General features: G+C 40.4%; 2 long non-coding RNA genes across 2 annotated transcripts in view; one reads left to right on the top strand and one right to left on the bottom strand.

Annotated features, from left to right (window-relative positions):
* LOC138132575 (uncharacterized) overlaps nt 1-8,723 on the top strand; it is a 118,077-nt gene extending 109,354 nt beyond the window's left edge. Inside the window, exon 2 of the long non-coding RNA XR_011160111.1 lies at nt 3,605-8,723. This is a non-coding gene — a long non-coding RNA (uncharacterized lncRNA). The remainder of the gene's footprint in view (nt 1-3,604) is intronic.
* Nucleotides 1-17,778, bottom strand: part of LOC138133993 (uncharacterized) — a 237,460-nt gene that overhangs the window by 179,021 nt on the left and 40,661 nt on the right. The gene's annotated exons all lie outside the window — the stretch shown is intronic.

Raw genomic sequence — 17,778 nt, 5'->3', positions numbered from 1 at the left:
TATATTTTCCTTTGGAATGCTTGGTAGAATTTCTACTATTATTGAAATTATTGTAAATTGTATAGTTTGCGAACGAGAAATTGGAATTTTAGCTTCTTCACTTGCAATGGGTAGATTGTAAAGATTTATAATAATGAAGATTCACGATAGTGTAAGTTTATCTCCCTGCTAGTTACTAAAAAGGGATGCCAAATATCGGCAAAATGCAGACTGTTTGTCCCTCCTGGAATGAACTGCTCATAGCCGTAAATCTTCATTATTATCTATAATGTTTAACCTTCCCAAAACCCATTGCAAGTGAAGAAGCTAAAATTCCAATTTCTCATTCCCAAACTATACTAGACCCACAAATTGATCATTGGGGTAACTTAGCCTTCCTCTATCTTAGTAATAAATTAATTCCAGTAAAGGGATTTTCTTTTTCGAATTTGAATCTTGTAAATGTGACAAGCAATAATCACATCCATGGACTGCCTTCGTTATTTTCATAATTAAGTAGCCACATAAAAAAGCTGTTGCCGCCGTCTCAATTTGAAAATTGGTTCTTGGCAAATAAGTAAAGGAAGACATCTTGCAAGGTGACTGAAATATTTACATTGATCCTTAAATTTTGGAATCTTGGTAACATTTTACTACTTGCATATTCTGCGGCACTCATGATATTACCAGTATGATCTCTCAGTCCTATCTTCTATGCTGCATTTAAAGTGATATCATTGGGTAGATTATGATAAGAAATGTTAACTTTATGTCGTGAACTAATACATTTTTTCTTTGTTTGTGGCATTTTTTAAAGTTTCGACTGCACTTAGTTTTTCAAATTGACAATTTATTATACAAAATGTCATTATTCATACGTATTTTTAGTTGCATATACTAATATATGGGTTACATTAAAGTCGCTAGATGGACATACTATACGGGGAATTTTCAAAAACAGACATTTATCGAATGCGACAGGCCGGATAAGAGACGAGTCTCTTATAAATCAAGGAGGCCGTGTTAAATTTAGACTTTTGTTAGGACCAGACCGAATGTACAAATTTGTTGTTGAATTAGAACTCTGAAAAAGAACCCTAAATTACTGACTCTATACAATAATCAACCTCAACATCAAGAAACAAACACAATTAAAAGAGGAACAAACAGAATTAAACAGAAACACTGAATTACCGACTCTATACAATAATAAAAATCAGCACCAAGAATTAAACAGAGTTAAAATGAAACAAACAGAATTAAAATGAAACGAACAGAATTAAAATGAAACAAACAGAATTAAAATGATACAAACAGAATTAAAATGGAACAAACAGAGTTAAAATGAAACGAACAGAATTAAAATGAAACAAATTAACATTATTTTGAAACCTAAATTGGGCTTGAAACGCTGTTACGTAAGTGTCATCTCATGCAACTAAATTCCGTTGTTCTGCTACTGTAACGGTCCGAATAGGTTCGATAAATTAAGAATTTTAATTTTAAAATAATTTGAACGAAATATTTTAAATACATTCGTAATTTTCATTCTCTCTCTCTCTCACTCTCTCTCACTCACACCTCTGATTTCTACGACTACCTGGCTTTACCGTTACCCGGTCTTCTGTGTTATTCTACCGACTCCCTTTCTACTTTGCCTTGTTACTTTTCTAACTAAAAGTAACGATTCTAGTTATTTTCTACGATAAAGCGCTCTGTTTCTAATTTGCAATTCTCGCCCTTTAATTACAAATATGCCACAAATTTGAGAATGCTTAAAAAAGTAAATTAACCTAATGAACATTAATTTTGTGGTTCTCTCAATTTGAAACCTGCTAACATCAAATTCATTAATTCAATTATCCCCTGATTTTAACTGAACTCCCAAAATTGTCGAACGAGTAAATTTTGCAATGTTTCTTTTCCCAAGAAAACCGTTATCTTTGTGTTGTGTTCGGACATGACGCGTACCTGCCTTTTCAAAGAAAGGTTGGCAGATTTCACTTGAGGAATGTGGTACCAGTCTTGCCGACACGGCATCAATAAAATTTACAACTGACCAGCATTTCCGTCGCAAATGTATTTAAAATATTTCGTTCAAATTATTTTAAAATTTATCGAACCTATTCGGACCGTTACAGTACTATGGTAATATCAACAAATTTGGAAAAAAATAATTTTTTCCAACGTCAAGTCTGAAAATGACATTTTCATCACTCAGTTTAGAGATGAAAGTAGGCGTTTGCATCACATGTGAGGAAAGTAAATCACTTCCCTCACTAGTGGGGAAAGTAAAAAAAAAAATTTTATCCCCATTTAGGTATGTACTATCGCGGCCAAAATACTTTGGTCGTCAATTTTTGACACTTCAAATGTAAATCAAGTATTATTGTATTGTCAATATACATGACAATTTCAAATTATTCTTGTCAAAAATATGGCACTTTCAGTTTTCGATAAATATAGAATCGTCTTACTTGCTTCTGAAGGTTGTCTAAACCGCGACCATGTTGATCTTTTGCTTTTGAACCCTGCCTCCACAGCTGGGATTTACCCCACCCGTATGACACTGATAGATTAAAATAATTTTGACAGTAGTAAAAAATAAGGTTAAACATCCTAAAGTTTGCTTTACAATTGAATGTCATTTATGTCACATTGACGACCAAAGTATTTTGGCCGCGATAGTACTATTCCGGACACGCAATCTTGGCCAACATTTTTTAGACATTTCTAAAAAAAATGATGTAAACCAATCATTAGTGTCATTAATAAATGACAATTATTAAAAATCACTTTGAAGTTTTTCTTGTGACATCAAAAAAGCAGAGAAATGGCATTATCGAGTCAAAAGTTGGGTTATATTCAATAAAGGCCAGTTCACACATATTTGTCAGATAAATGTCAGTCGTGGCCAAGATTCCGTGTCCGGAATAGTACATACTTTCTTTAAAATAACGTTCAAATATACATACATATACATTTGTAAGAATTCTTTATTAACAAATAGCACTTACAAAGATACTTAACTTTTTTATCAGTATTATAGAAATTAAATGTACAAATTTTAACACGAATTAAAACTCAAAATGTTCCTGATTTTTTTTCCTAAATAACGTGTCGGTACAGAGCTTGACGTTGACGCTAAACTAGCGCTTCTTACTACTTGTCTCCATCTCAGTAACGCATTGTATTCCTTTCCGTAGCGTGCTCGAGATTTTATAGGTAATAATTCCAAAGATACCTAGTTCGCTGCTTCTTTAATTTCTGTATTTGGTAAATTTACAACACTATCTTCTACTTCCATCACTATTTGTTTAGTAAATTCTGATTAATTTTCAAGTTTTGGTAAAAACACGACTTGACATTCATTAATTAAATTTTATTGTTTACTGTGAGCATGGAAACGTGATTTTCAAATTTTACTTCTATGTTTATTTGTATAAAATAATAAATCGATAATACCTATGTGTTACGATTTAAATTTCGCGGTAAATCGTAAAGGCGAGAACGTTCTAGAACATTCCAGAACGGGCTCTCGGACCCCGACTTCCGGTACCGGCCGCGGCGAGTCGACGAGAGGAGGGGAAAAAGATATAAAGGTGGAGCAGACGCCATGTCAGAGGTTCTCGACGGGTTCTCGACAGGTTCTCGACTAGTGCAGGAGAGGTTAAAACCGATCCGTGTGTGAGTGTCGCGTTCGAAGGGGGAGATAAGGGGGTGTTTTAGTGTACAACAGGAGCTGGCGAACCCGTGGAGGAAGACCAAATCGGCTGGAAAAGCAACTTAGAAGAATCCCAACCGAAACGCCGCGGCGGATAAAGGCTTCCTTCACGAGGGTCAACGACCCTACGCACAAGCGGAGTAATTTCGTCACCCTGTTGGACCGGCGTCATCCCCAAGGACCCCTCCGGAGAGCAGGACCTCACTCAGGACTGTCCCTGGCCGAGGAACCCGAGTCCAGGAGCAGTACGTATCTGGCAAGGTCCTCCAGCGTCTTTCTTTCTGTAGTCCGCCATCTTGGCTCATTTCTTTTACATTAATACATGTTATCAGACCGGGAGTGACCTCGCCAGAGACGACGCGCTCGCTGGGTCTCAACGTTTTTTGTATCATCTTATCACTTTGTCTTGTAGTTTTTTTCACTCTTTCACCGGGGCCCAAGGCCTTACTGTTCACCGTTTTCCTCTGGGAAGGGTCGAGGGGAGGAAGGACCCGAGGACTATCCGAGGATACGGGCGGCGTGATTGATCAGCGGCGGAAGAAGGACTCGGAGGACCTTCCTCCAGCTCCGTTCTTCCCAGGACTCATCTTTTAGATTCCAAATACGAGGCCCGGTGTAAGGGAAGTTTTGAAAAATCCTTTTATTGATCTTAAATTTGTGACTTGTTAATTTAGAAGTTTAGCCTGGTAGTACCGGCACTTTTTGTGAATATCACTAGTTGTTTAAGCGCCATCAGCGTATCATTTTGGATCACTTTTGGACTTCATTTCCATCCATTTACATCTGTCCATTACTTTGAACCCTTTGAATTGTTAATCAAAATTTTTTTTTTGTCGTAAGAGTCAATGCTTTAATTTAGTTTTCAGTGTAACATTTTGAGTTAAATTCTAATATCTCCTTATTAGACTACAGTGTATCGCCCGCAGTGGCATCTAGGTTGGCTTTATTTCGTTAATTTGTCTCACTGTATATCTAAGAAACGAGGATTAAACTCAGTTATTATCATCATCTGCGTTTCTATCCAACACCTGGTATAACGCCGTGTTTATAAATCAGCATTTGTACTTTCCTACAGTCTTGCTCTCGGGACGTTAGGGTGTATGTGTGCCGGACCCGGAGACAATCAGTCACGAAAAGCGTTATTTTAAATTATCCCCGGAGTAGTTGGGAAATTTAAATTTTCTCCAGTTGTGGTAGAGAATAATAACGTAACATGGGGGCTCAACCGGGATATTTATTGGACTGATTGGCTCCGGTCTTGGTAGTTACACGACTCGAGAGTACAGGGATCACGGTGTTGCTGGGTGTTGGAAGGAACTTTTGTAAGATTCCTTACTAAAGTGTTGCTTTGAGAATTTGAAGGTGTGTTGTTGCCGTTCCGTCGGCGTGATGAGGAGAGCTGTTGTCCCCGGAGTTTCCGGAGGAGAACCGAAGTTTGCCGTCTACGGAGAAGTTCCGTTTGGGACTCTCTCCATGGTGGAGGGCCGCAGTTGGCCATGGCTCGGGTCATTGGGGGCCGTGATGGGGTTTCGTTTGGAGAGGTGCGCGCTGCCCGGAGGAGCAATACCCGGGAGCCCGACCTAGAATCGCTGCGGTGTATTCTGGAACCCCAGACACGGACGGTACTGCGGAGTCCTCTGAGCACAACTGGCGTCTTCGTCCACCTGGAGGAGAACCTGATGGACGAGGTACCAAAGACGAGCGGATCTAGGGGAAGTCTTCGAGCGCCGGTGACGCAGTTGCCACATTCACGTCGGGGGGACAGGTAGCACCAAAAGGGTGAGAAAAGATGAAGTACCGGGAGGTTCACACGGTCGTAGCACTCTTGTCGAGAATTTTAGTGTTCGTCAGTAGTTGAAGTTTTCTTGTTGTTTTCTTGTTGGAGATTTCACGGGTTCTAGGACTTCGGAGTTTTGGTTATTGGGACGGTTAGCGCTCGGGAGAAGACATCGGATGCGGATGTACCGGAATTTCACCGGAGCGAGCGGCTAACGCGCGGTCCACATTTTGGTTCAGTCTCAGAATTTTCGGGCGTCGAAACCGTGAAATGTTTCGTTTCGTTTGTTTTGTCGTTTTTGTTTTTCGTTTTGTGTCATATCTCGCCCGCCCAGTTGGGTGGAAGGAAGGGCGAGAGGCTGGTCACACGGGGTTGTCCCAACACCATGACTACAAAGGAGACCCCTCAATTTTATTAGGGCGGTTGGATGGAGTGCGAGGCAGGTCTCAATACGCGCAATTCACATCTCAACCAATTCGGTTACGAGAAAAATACCGATGCGCGACGGTAATGAGATAAACAAAAGACGGTGATCGCCGCGACGCGACGTGTGGTATCTTGGACGCGACTCGACGCGACGTGATAAAGTACTTCGGTGTACAATACGAGTGGAGACGCCACGGGGGCGGTTCCTACCCCGAGTTGCTCTCGTGAGAGTACGAAACGAGAGTAGTTGACAAAGACGTTCGGTCGTCGTAGGTGGAAGTACTCGGAAGATGGACGCGCCCCGTGTGCGATGATACGTGGTCGAGGACGTGCGACAAGATAACCAAAAATTTATTCGGATGTGACTGTAAATTACAATCTCGGATTGTCAAACAGACTCGTTTTATCAAATCGCAAGATTTTGCTTCGTGCGGACGCACCGTCGTCCGGACATTTCTTTTCGTGAGGGGTGTTGGAGTCGCACTCAAAAATTTTCATTACCGGTTCGGAGATTCAACACTTTTATCGGGAGGTTGGTTGGGAGTGCGGCAGGTCACTTTCGCGATTTTTTTTTTGTATACACCGCTTCGGCTCGCCGTTGAAGAGCGAACGGTCGCGTAGTCAACATCTGGGGGGCAACAAGTGAGTCGTTGCGTTTTTGCGTTTTCCATCTTTGTCTGGTTGTTGCGTTTCGTGAACCCGAGGAGTTCCTAGTTCGCAAGGGGCGAGCGTTGTGTTTTCGGACGTCGTGTCGTCAAGATTGAGGACCCGGTGGACGGTAGCGTGGTCGACGACGTGGTGCGCGGACGATCCGGGGCGAAAGAAGGAGAATCGTGGTGAGGTTCATGTAGGGTCGAGTGTCCTCAGGAGGGCCGAAGGTTGAACGGTCGAGGAACTCGTCGCCATAGCGCTGCGGCGGATTTAGGACCTCACGCACGGAAGGCCGAAAGTGGTTGAACGCGTTGATGCGGATTTGGTTCCTTGCTCTTGCTCTAGATCTTCGCGCCGTCCACGCGACAAAGAAGATCTTCCACCGTGATGTCGTACCGTCCCGGGAAATAAGTCGGATTTTGACGACGAGGTCGCCGGTTTTCTTTCGGATTTCGTAGCTCGGGGGAACAAGCGCACAATCATCGACGTGGAGCGCGAGCGAAAAGCGCGCCGAATGGTTTCCAGCGACTCTCAGACTTGACCCACCGATGTTGACAATCATTTCAAATTTTTCGTTGTGTCGTTTCAGAAATTTGTGCTCGGTTGTGGTAGCATCGGCTACGCAGCAGCACATCGGGGGGTTTTCAGTTTTTCTTTTCGTTTGGGATTTCAACCTAGTAATAGATCCTTCAGATCGTATCAGTACGGCGGTACTATAACCCGCTAGGCCGAGTCCAGCGACCTGGGGCTTCACCCCAAACCGCAACCATCGCCTGGACAATTAATGATAATAAAAACACTATGCGAACAATCGACTTTACTACGTTTGGGCATCGCTCAGCTTTCGCTCAGAACCGCTTTTATAAAAATTTCGCTCCGCTCAATTTTTATCATTTAGGGGAGGTCGTGTGTTACGATTTAAATTTCGCGGTAAATCGTAAAGGCGAGAACGTTCTAGAACATTCCAGAACGGGCTCTCGGACCCCGACTTCCGGTACCGGCCGCGGCGAGTCGACGAGAGGAGGGGAAAAAGATATAAAGGTGGAGCAGACGCCATGTCAGAGGTTCTCGACGGGTTCTCGACAGGTTCTCGACTAGTGCAGGAGAGGTTAAAACCGATCCGTGTGTGAGTGTCGCGTTCGAAGGGGGAGATAAGGGGGTGTTTTAGTGTACAACAGGAGCTGGCGAACCCGTGGAGGAAGACCAAATCGGCTGGAAAAGCAACTTAGAAGAATCCCAACCGAAACGCCGCGGCGGATAAAGGCTTCCTTCACGAGGGTCAACGACCCTACGCACAAGCGGAGTAATTTCGTCACCCTGTTGGACCGGCGTCATCCCCAAGGACCCCTCCGGAGAGCAGGACCTCACTCAGGACTGTCCCTGGCCGAGGAACCCGAGTCCAGGAGCAGTACGTATCTGGCAAGGTCCTCCAGCGTCTTTCTTTCTGTAGTCCGCCATCTTGGCTCATTTCTTTTACATTAATACATGTTATCAGACCGGGAGTGACCTCGCCAGAGACGACGCGCTCGCTGGGTCTCAACGTTTTTTGTATCATCTTATCACTTTGTCTTGTAGTTTTTTTCACTCTTTCACCGGGGCCCAAGGCCTTACTGTTCACCGTTTTCCTCTGGGAAGGGTCGAGGGGAGGAAGGACCCGAGGACTATCCGAGGATACGGGCGGCGTGATTGATCAGCGGCGGAAGAAGGACTCGGAGGACCTTCCTCCAGCTCCGTTCTTCCCAGGACTCATCTTTTAGATTCCAAATACGAGGCCCGGTGTAAGGGAAGTTTTGAAAAATCCTTTTATTGATCTTAAATTTGTGACTTGTTAATTTAGAAGTTTAGCCTGGTAGTACCGGCACTTTTTGTGAATATCACTAGTTGTTTAAGCGCCATCAGCGTATCATTTTGGATCACTTTTGGACTTCATTTCCATCCATTTACATCTGTCCATTACTTTGAACCCTTTGAATTGTTAATCAAAATTTTTTTTTTGTCGTAAGAGTCAATGCTTTAATTTAGTTTTCAGTGTAACATTTTGAGTTAAATTCTAATATCTCCTTATTAGACTACAGTGTATCGCCCGCAGTGGCATCTAGGTTGGCTTTATTTCGTTAATTTGTCTCACTGTATATCTAAGAAACGAGGATTAAACTCAGTTATTATCATCATCTGCGTTTCTATCCAACACCTGGTATAACGCCGTGTTTATAAATCAGCATTTGTACTTTCCTACAGTCTTGCTCTCGGGACGTTAGGGTGTATGTGTGCCGGACCCGGAGACAATCAGTCACGAAAAGCGTTATTTTAAATTATCCCCGGAGTAGTTGGGAAATTTAAATTTTCTCCAGTTGTGGTAGAGAATAATAACGTAACACTATGCAAGATAAACCGAAAGCTCTTGAGTTGGAAAAAATAGTATGTTATATACGCGAGGAAAGGTCCATTGCTAAACTTGAATGATTAGATCAACTCGCTATCGCTCGTGATCCAATTGTCATTCTCGTTTAGCAATGCATCCCTTTCCTCACTTATATAACAATATACTATTCATCGTTGAAATGTGCCAAAACGTTCCAGAAGAAATAAGAAAAAAGGGGCAATTTGTTACCAATGAAGTCTAAAGGTGCATACGAAAAGATGTACGTTTCGTTTCAAGGCCGGAAGAATAAAAAAAGCATCACGGAAGTAACGGAAGATGTCATTTTGGCTTTTCTTGATATGGGGTAAGTGTGTAGAACTTCATTAAAAGTTAATTCACATTACGGCAAGAATCATTTGAAAAAAATGTAAAGATTGCCAGTTCTCGATGGCCGGGTACTCATTGGATGAAACAGCAGAAGTTAACGAAGAACATGTTAGGAACAACAGCACGAGGCTAATGTGGCAGTTCCAATTCAATAATTGTACTTTTCACTTTTGTGATAATTACTGTAAAAATGATGAATAAAATGTTACTTGAATAAAATGTGTGAGCGTATTTTATGACTATAAGATACGTTTGTCACCCTTGGTTTTTCGCCCAACATACCTCTTCAGGAATCGTTGGTTGCCTACAAAATTCCCTCTTTTGCTAGCGCGAAGACAAGCGCGCGCGCGACTCCTTCGAGAATATTCCATCTTATCAGGAGAATCTTCACTCAAGTTTTTTTTCTCTTTTGAATCTACCGTGCCACGTGCCTTTGCGGACCGTTTCGTTCGAGTGAAATCAATTTATTACCTGGTGCCAGGGATCTTCTTATTCGTCGAAACCTTGTGGATGGTGTGCTGTATCGTCTCCGTGTGGAAAATTTGAGCGCACCCTTCCAACTCCGCTTAGGGAGGATTTTGGTCCAAACGCTAAGGCTCGTGACGCAATCCAAGTGGACTCCTGCGAGGCATTTCCCTTACCTGAGGGTATAGGTGAGTCTCCATGTAGACAATGTGCTACACGTAGTACTCCTCTAGGGAATCCTCCATCTCCACCCCCTAGACTTCGACCTTAACCGTCTTACGTCGAGGTCAAGAGAAAACCGTGCGTCGGGCTCATCGTCGACGCGCCCGAGACCTCTGTGGCTCCAGTCTCGTCTCTAGAACCGTCAGCTCCGCTCAAAGGACTTTGCCACCACATCCCCGAACGACTGGGAAAGGACACGCTCCTCTACGGCCCCTGAGCGCGGACTGCTCCTGGAGACCGGCAAGCCACCCCTCTTATTCGACTCAATTTCATTTTATCTAACCTTTTTTTAAACATTTTATTAACCATATCATAATTTACAAACTAACTCAATCTAGCAAGTGAAATAGCTCACTTACTTTTGTTATATATATCACATTATAACCTTGTTAACATCTCCGCGTAGACATCAGCGAGATTCGCTTGTTGTAAAGCTCTGCGGAAATAGCTATTTCGGCCGGATTGCTGGAACCGAGTTTCCACCCCTTTTTATTGTACATTTCTATATTTATATTTATATCAATTCACATTTATATATATATATATTTATATACAGGGTGTCCCAAAAATAGCGGACTAACGGTGTACTACGGTGTAGAAGAGACTACCGTAAACGTCAGAAAAATGTTTAAAAAATTCTATTGGACTTATTTACTGATTGGGCGGTCCTTGAAAGTGGCACTTAACAGGAAAATGATTTTGAAATATATGTATTAAATTGTCATGACAGCTACCTCTAATCGTACATATTATCACAAAGTACAGGATTACTCACTACCAATATCTCATCCTGCACAATAGTGAATTTAGAAGCTTTGGAAATCGAAAAAAATATTTTAAATCCACTACGGTAACATTGCAAGGTAATGATGTACGAGTACATCTTTGTTTACATTGTATTACCGTTAATAATAAAAATAATAATAATTTATTTTTTTGTCTGAAAATTTTTTTCCATATTTTTTTCGTGTACATTTAAACATCCTGGATACGGTAGTAAGTAGTTAGTCCGCTATTTTTGGGACACCCTGTATTTATCAATTTATATATTTATCAATTCAAATATTTACAGTCATTTCAATTATATTCAATTTTCACTTACATAGTGTGTATCAATACTACCCCCCTCAGCTCGCCCGTCTGTATTTTTTTTGGTTTCGCCTGTTTGAATAGCGCCTAGGTCCAGCCACGTCCACTTTGTGCGTTTCTTTTCGTTCTCGCGAACTTCAAGCACCTCTCCTGGCCAGGTCAGCAGGCTACTTGCGGGGCCTGCTACCAAAAGAACCCTCGACTTCGCCGCAATTGGCGCCCTGAGATCGAGCTAGCCCAAGTATTGTGCCCTCTGGCCAGTTTGAACCGTGGCACGTTGCTATTGACGACGTGTCTTATAGAGAAAAGCGTATTTTATGGGAAACATAAGGTGTGAGCTCAAATGCACCATAGAGACAGTATAAGATATTAGTGTTAGAAAAAATATTTTCTAATACTTAACAAATATCTGAAGTTGAAGTTTTGTGAAATATGTATAAGATTTTTTGCTATTTGCAAACATTTGAGAATTATGAAAAAACCAAAACGTGAAATTATTTCAACAATCAATTAGAAATGATTATAAAGTCCTAATTCCCTTTCATTGTTGCAGTTGTTGCAAAAACTAAGTATATACATTTATAAGACAAAAAAAAAAGTTTTGGTCTTAAAGTTTGATGAGGTCCGTTCATCTCGTCTTGCTACTTTATCTAGCCTGCTTCATTTCCTGTTTCCGCAATTCTCTTCCAGTCCAGTTATTCAGTTAAGAGATTGGCAAGGAAGCTGCTGTAGAAATTGACTATAAGACCTGCCTCAATTACAGTAATTTATTGTTCTAAATGGCAAGGATGTATACGGGGTGTTGACGACATTAGTACAGTTTCCTGAAATTGAAAATATGTACCTATGTAAATTACACGATTTCTGTGTAAAATCATAATTTCCAATAACCGGCAAAATGTTTATTCATGTGAAGATAATTCTACAAAAAATGATAGTGGCTTCTGTTTTCTCAGTGAAACTGAAAGAATTGAAATCCTAATGATGGTTGGATATGGAGACACCAAGATGTTTGTCATTTATAGTTTTTATGATAAACAGTTTTGTTAATCGCTTTAAAAATGTTTAAACTCCTATGACGTTATTTTGAGGCCATAAACTACCACTTTATCGGACTAGTCCGATAAACAAAACGGTAAGGTAAATTTCTAGTTAATCGCCAACTAGATTTAAATTTTTGGTTGATCGCGTTTGGAATTTGTGTTGTTAGATGTCGCTGTGCAAAAAATACGTAGCGACACGGCTTATTGTTGATTCATGAGTGTAAATAAAATTGTAAAATGAAAAAATGTGGTTTCTTTTGTGCAAATTTTAAAAATAGGTAGCTTTTAATTTTGTTTACTTTTTATTATTCCAAATAATAAATATTACTATAATAAATAAAGTCGCAAACCTGCTGTCATTCTACATTTACCTCATAGATGTCTGTTATTTTTTTGTAATTTGAACAAATAATGCAGTCGAACATAAAATGTTGTATGCAACTCGTCCATAATGATGCTTTATTGGAATCTTCTATTTATGGCCTCGCTCGCTGCGCTCGCTCGTCCATCAACTCGACTCGTCCAATAAAGCAATAAAGTCTGGACGTCCAAAATCAAACATAAATCAAGATCAAGCTTTTGATGTATTAGTCAGTGTTATGGATAATCCAATTACAACTTGCTTTAGATAATGATATTGGTCAATCGTCGGTCAATCGTCGAATATTAAAAAAGAACAAAACACCCTACAAGATACACCTTCTCCATGAGCTAAACGAAGATGACCCTGACAGAAGAATGGAGTTTTGGCAATAATGGTGGAAATGACCATAATCCAAATTGTCTAAACCACATTTTATTTTCTAAGAAAGCCACGTTTCGTTTAAATGGGTTTGTTGTAAACAGACACATCGCTAGTGGTCCAGTGAAAATCCTCATTCGATGATGGAACAGCATCCACAAAAACTTAATATCTGGGGTGGTGTTATTAGGTACCAGTGCACCACATAATACCACTTCCGTAACAATACTTTATAGATACAGTAGTTTATAGATGCAAATTTGACAACAGATACGTAAACCTATTGCGTGATCACATCGTACCTGATTTTGCACATTTATTTCCGGACGAAGATCGAAAAGGAATGCCAAACCGCAATATTTGGTTTTAGTAAGACGGCGTTCCACCACATTATGAAGTTGATGTTGGCCTGTTTCTGAATACTATCTTTCCAGGTCGTTGGATAGGATGTCGGTGGCCTGTACGGTGGCCTGATTTGAGTCCCCTAGATTTTTTCATCTGGGTCATTTAAAAAATAAAATTTACAAAGAGAAACCACAAAATTTGTAAGACCTGGAAACCAGAATCACGCATGAAAAATTCGTTGCGTAATTTTTGTGATAGGATTAAGTTATTTTCAAGCTGAAAGGGGCCTTCAGTTTCACCATTTAATTTGAGTTAAATATTATTTGAGTCTTTGAGAGCATTATGAGCATTTTCTCTAAAATTTTGTTATTAAACCATAGGAAACAAAAAATATCAAGTCAATTACTTGCTTGCAGTTAAAAAAAAAAAATACGTTTCCATGGAAATGCGTTGACATACAAAAATAACGAGTAGAAGGAGTCCGATTCGAGCAGTCGAAGCGAGCGGACCTGTTTTACGGCGCGCGATAAGATAAGCGGCAAGTAAAAACGAGGTAGAATGAAAAAAAGTGATAGTGAGGGCGAGAGAGACGAAGATCACAAAAGGAAAAGAGAAGAAGGACGAGAATCAGAAGAGAGGATTAACCCATTTCGGAAAAGTAAAAAAGTGGAAAGATCACCGGTTAAAAAGGCAATGGATAAGGAAATGAAAAAGATGTTGGAAAAAATTATGGAGGATGTAGGGGAGATAAAGGAAGAGAATCGGAAGAGGAGCCGGGAATTGGAACAATTGAAAAGTATGATGCGTGAAAAGGAAGAAAAATGGGAAAGAGAAAAGATGGAACTAAAAGAAAAAATGAAAAAATTGGAGGAGAAAATGGAAGAGCAGGAAAAAAGAGTGAGAAAAAAGAATATTGTCGTAACGGGACTGGACGAAGAGGAATGTGAGAACGAGAAGAAACTGGAAAAATGGATGAAGGCAGAATTAGAGGTCGAAGTAAGGGTGAAAGAGATGTATAAAATAAATGGAGGAAAAATGATTGTGGCGGAACTTGAGAGCTGGGGGGAAAAACGGAAAGTAATGGAAAATAAGAGGAAACTAAGAGAAAAAAAAAGGAAAGAGAGTATATATAGAAGATGATCTGACGAAGAAGGAAAGAGACATACAGAAAGAATTAAGAACGCTAGCCAAAGAAGAGCGACAAAAAGGACTGCGGGTGAAAGTGGGTTATAAAAAGATATGGATAGAGGGAAAAGGTTTTAGGTGGGACGAAGAAAAGGGGAAGTTACATACAGCAAATTTTTGAATAAGAGCGCAAGAAAAAGACGACCGGGCAGAAAAGGGAAAACGAACATGGAGAGGAATAAGGGAGAAAACGAGCAAATAAGAATAGTATTCTGGAATGTAGCGGGAATAAAAAACAAAGAAGATGAGTTTTGGAAGTATTTGGGAGAATTTGACGTAGTGGGATTGGTAGAAACGTGGGTGGAAGAAAACGCATGGGAAAGATTGGAAAGGAAAATGCCGAGAGAGTTTGAGTGGAAGTGTCAATATGCAGAGAGGGAAAGCAAGAAAGGGAGAGTGAAAGGTGGGATAATAATGGGTGTGAAAAAGGGACTGGAAGAAGAAAACGGATCTGAAGCAAAAGAAGAAAGAGGGTTTATGGAAAGAACGGTGAAAAGAAAACAGAGAAAATGGAGAATTGTAACAATATACAGCAGAAGTATGAAAGAAACGAAGAGAATAATAGAAGAGCGAGTAAAAGAGCAGGAAGAAGGAACTCTGGTGATTGGGGGGGATTTTAATGCAAGCATTGGGGGAAAAGCAAGACGGATGGAAGAAGAACAAGCAACAATAGAAAGAAGACCAACAAAAGATGGAATAGAAAACGCAGAAGGGAGAGAACTGGTTAGCTTAGTAGAAGAAAGAGGGTGGGACGTACTTAATGGAAATTGCATAGGAGATGAGAAAGGGGAGTACACGTATATTGGATCGAGAGGAGAGACAGTTATTGATTATGTTATGGTGAATGAAGAAGCATGGGATGAAATAGAAGAATTTAAGGTGGGAGAAAGAGTGGAGTCGGATCATATGCCATTGGAAGTGAGGACAAAAGGAAGAGAGCAAGAGAGAGGAAGTATGAAGGATGTTAAAAGAAAAATTGTGAAGAATATTTGGACGGAAGAAGGAAAAGAAAAGTATAGAGCAAGACTTAGGGAGGCAAAATACGAAGAAGAAGAAATAAACGAAAAAGTGAGGGAGCTGAACGAGAACGTAAAAAATGCAACAGAAAAAAAAGAGATAGAGATAAGAGAGAAGATGGGGCTGTGGAAAAACGAGTGGTGGGATAAAAGAATGCAGGGAAGGAAAGCAAGCAGCAAGAAAGAGACTAAGAAATTGGAAAAAAGAAAAAGCAACGAAGGAAGAGTACAAGAGAGCACGCAAGAGGTACAAATTAGTATGCAAAGAGAAGAAGGAAAAGAAACGGATGGAAGAAGAAATGAAGATGAAGCGTATAAAGACGGAAGAAGAGGTGTGGAGATACATAAATAGGGAAAGAAAAAAAAAAGGAGAAATAGTGAGTGATAGAATTACTATGGAGGAATGGAGAAAGTACTTCAGTGAGTTGTTGGGGCGTGAGGAAAACAGACAAGAAAAGGAAAAGAGACAACACAGAGTGGGAGAAATAGAAGAGATAACAAGAGAAGAATTAGAGCAACAACTGAGAAAACTGAAAAGGAAAAAGGCACCGGGGATGGACGGTATACAGAACGAATCGTGGATATATGGAACTGAAAGGGAAGTTGATAGGTTGTTAGAGATAATGAATGGAGTGTGGAAGGGAGAGGGCTTCCCCCAGGAGTGGAAGGAGGGGATAATATGCCCCATATATAAGAAAGGAGAAAAGGATACAGCCAGCAATTACAGGGGGATCACGCTCCTTAATACGGCATATAAGGTATACGCGATGATTGTGGAAGAGAGACTGATGAAGGAAATGAATGAGAGGGGTGTGTTACCAGACGGGCAGGCGGGATTTAGGAAAGGTAGAGGGACTATGGACAATGTATATATCTTGAATCATATAATAGGAAATGAGATAAAAAAGAGGGGTAGCAAGATATATGCATTTTTTGTAGACCTGAAGGCGGCTTTTGATAATGTGGAAAGAGACTTACTGTGGGAATACTTGAGAAAGAAAGGGATAAATGAGCAAAGAAAAAGTGTGGTCTTTGGCATACGCGGATGATTTGGTGGTGCTAGCGAGAGAGGAGAAAGGTATGAAAGAAATGTTGGGAAGCATGGAGAAATATATGAGGAGGAAAAAGTTGACGGTGAATGTAGAGAAATCCAAGATGATGGTGTTTAGAAAGGGGGGTGGTAGGAGAAAAATAAATGAGTGGAGATGGGAAAAAGATAAAATTGAAGAAGTGAAAGAATTTAAGTATTTAGGTTATGTGATGAATGTAAGAAACACAGCAGCAGCACATGTGAGAGAGTTAGTGAAAAAAGCAAATAAGATAATAGGAGCGGTATGGGGGATAGGAATGAGAAAATTTGGACATGACTTTAGAAGGAGAATAATGATGTTTGATAGTCTGGTGAAAAGCGTGATGATGTATGGAGCGGAAATATGGGGATGGAGAGAGCAAGAAGGGTTGGAAGGGGTGCAAGGAAAATATTTGAAATGGGTGCTAGGAGTAGATAGAGAGACACCGGGATATATAGTGATGGAGGAAACAAAAAGGGATGGAATAAGAATAGAAGCAGGAAAGAGAGCAATAAGATTTGAGGAGCGAGTGATAGAGAGAGGAGAGTGTAGAATTTTGCAAGAGTGTCTGAAAGAAAAAAGAAAAGAAATAGGAAAAGGGGTATGGAAAGAGAGGGAGGCATATTTCGAAAGAAATGGGTATGCAGGAGCGGAGATAGAAAGAATGCGAGAGGGAGGCAGAGCAATGACAGATGAATTGGTGCAGAGAGACAGAGATGTGCAAGTGCAGGAAAGAAGAACGAGAATTAGGGAATCTAGGTACAGTGGAAAGTATGAAAAAATAATAACGGAAGAACTACCAAAGTACCTAGGAAGAGAGAGTAGAAAGGAGAGAGTGATAATAGCAAGATTTAGGTGTGGAAATGAGGAGAGAGAGAATAAATATTGGAATGAGGATAGGATTAGAGTGTGCAGGATGTGTGGAGAAAAAAAGGAGACGATAGAGCATTTGTTGAATGAATGCGTAGAATTGAGAGAGAGAGATGAGAGTAGAGAAGAAATGTTGAATGAGGATGGAAGAGGGATCGAATGGATGAAGAATATTGAGTGGAGAAGAAGGACAATATGTGGGGAGGGATAATTGCTAATTTGTTAATTGGTTATTGATTTGGAATCACTGTTTTATTTATTTAGTTAGATTAGTTTTTGGTTATTATACAGTATGTCCCCGGATTGAGTTTACAAGAGGAAAAAAAATTTAATTTTTGATTTTACGTAAAAACTTCAGAGGAATAACATTTTTTGCTTCATCTGAAACCCCCATTTCCGTTATTAAAATCTCAGTATTGATACAC

Source organism: Tenebrio molitor, chromosome 6 (assembly GCF_963966145.1).
Source record: "Tenebrio molitor chromosome 6, icTenMoli1.1, whole genome shotgun sequence".
Lineage (NCBI taxonomy): Eukaryota > Metazoa > Arthropoda > Insecta > Coleoptera > Tenebrionidae > Tenebrio > Tenebrio molitor.
Note: the sequence above shows the minus strand (reverse complement) of the source record. Positions and strands in the feature narration are given on the sequence as shown.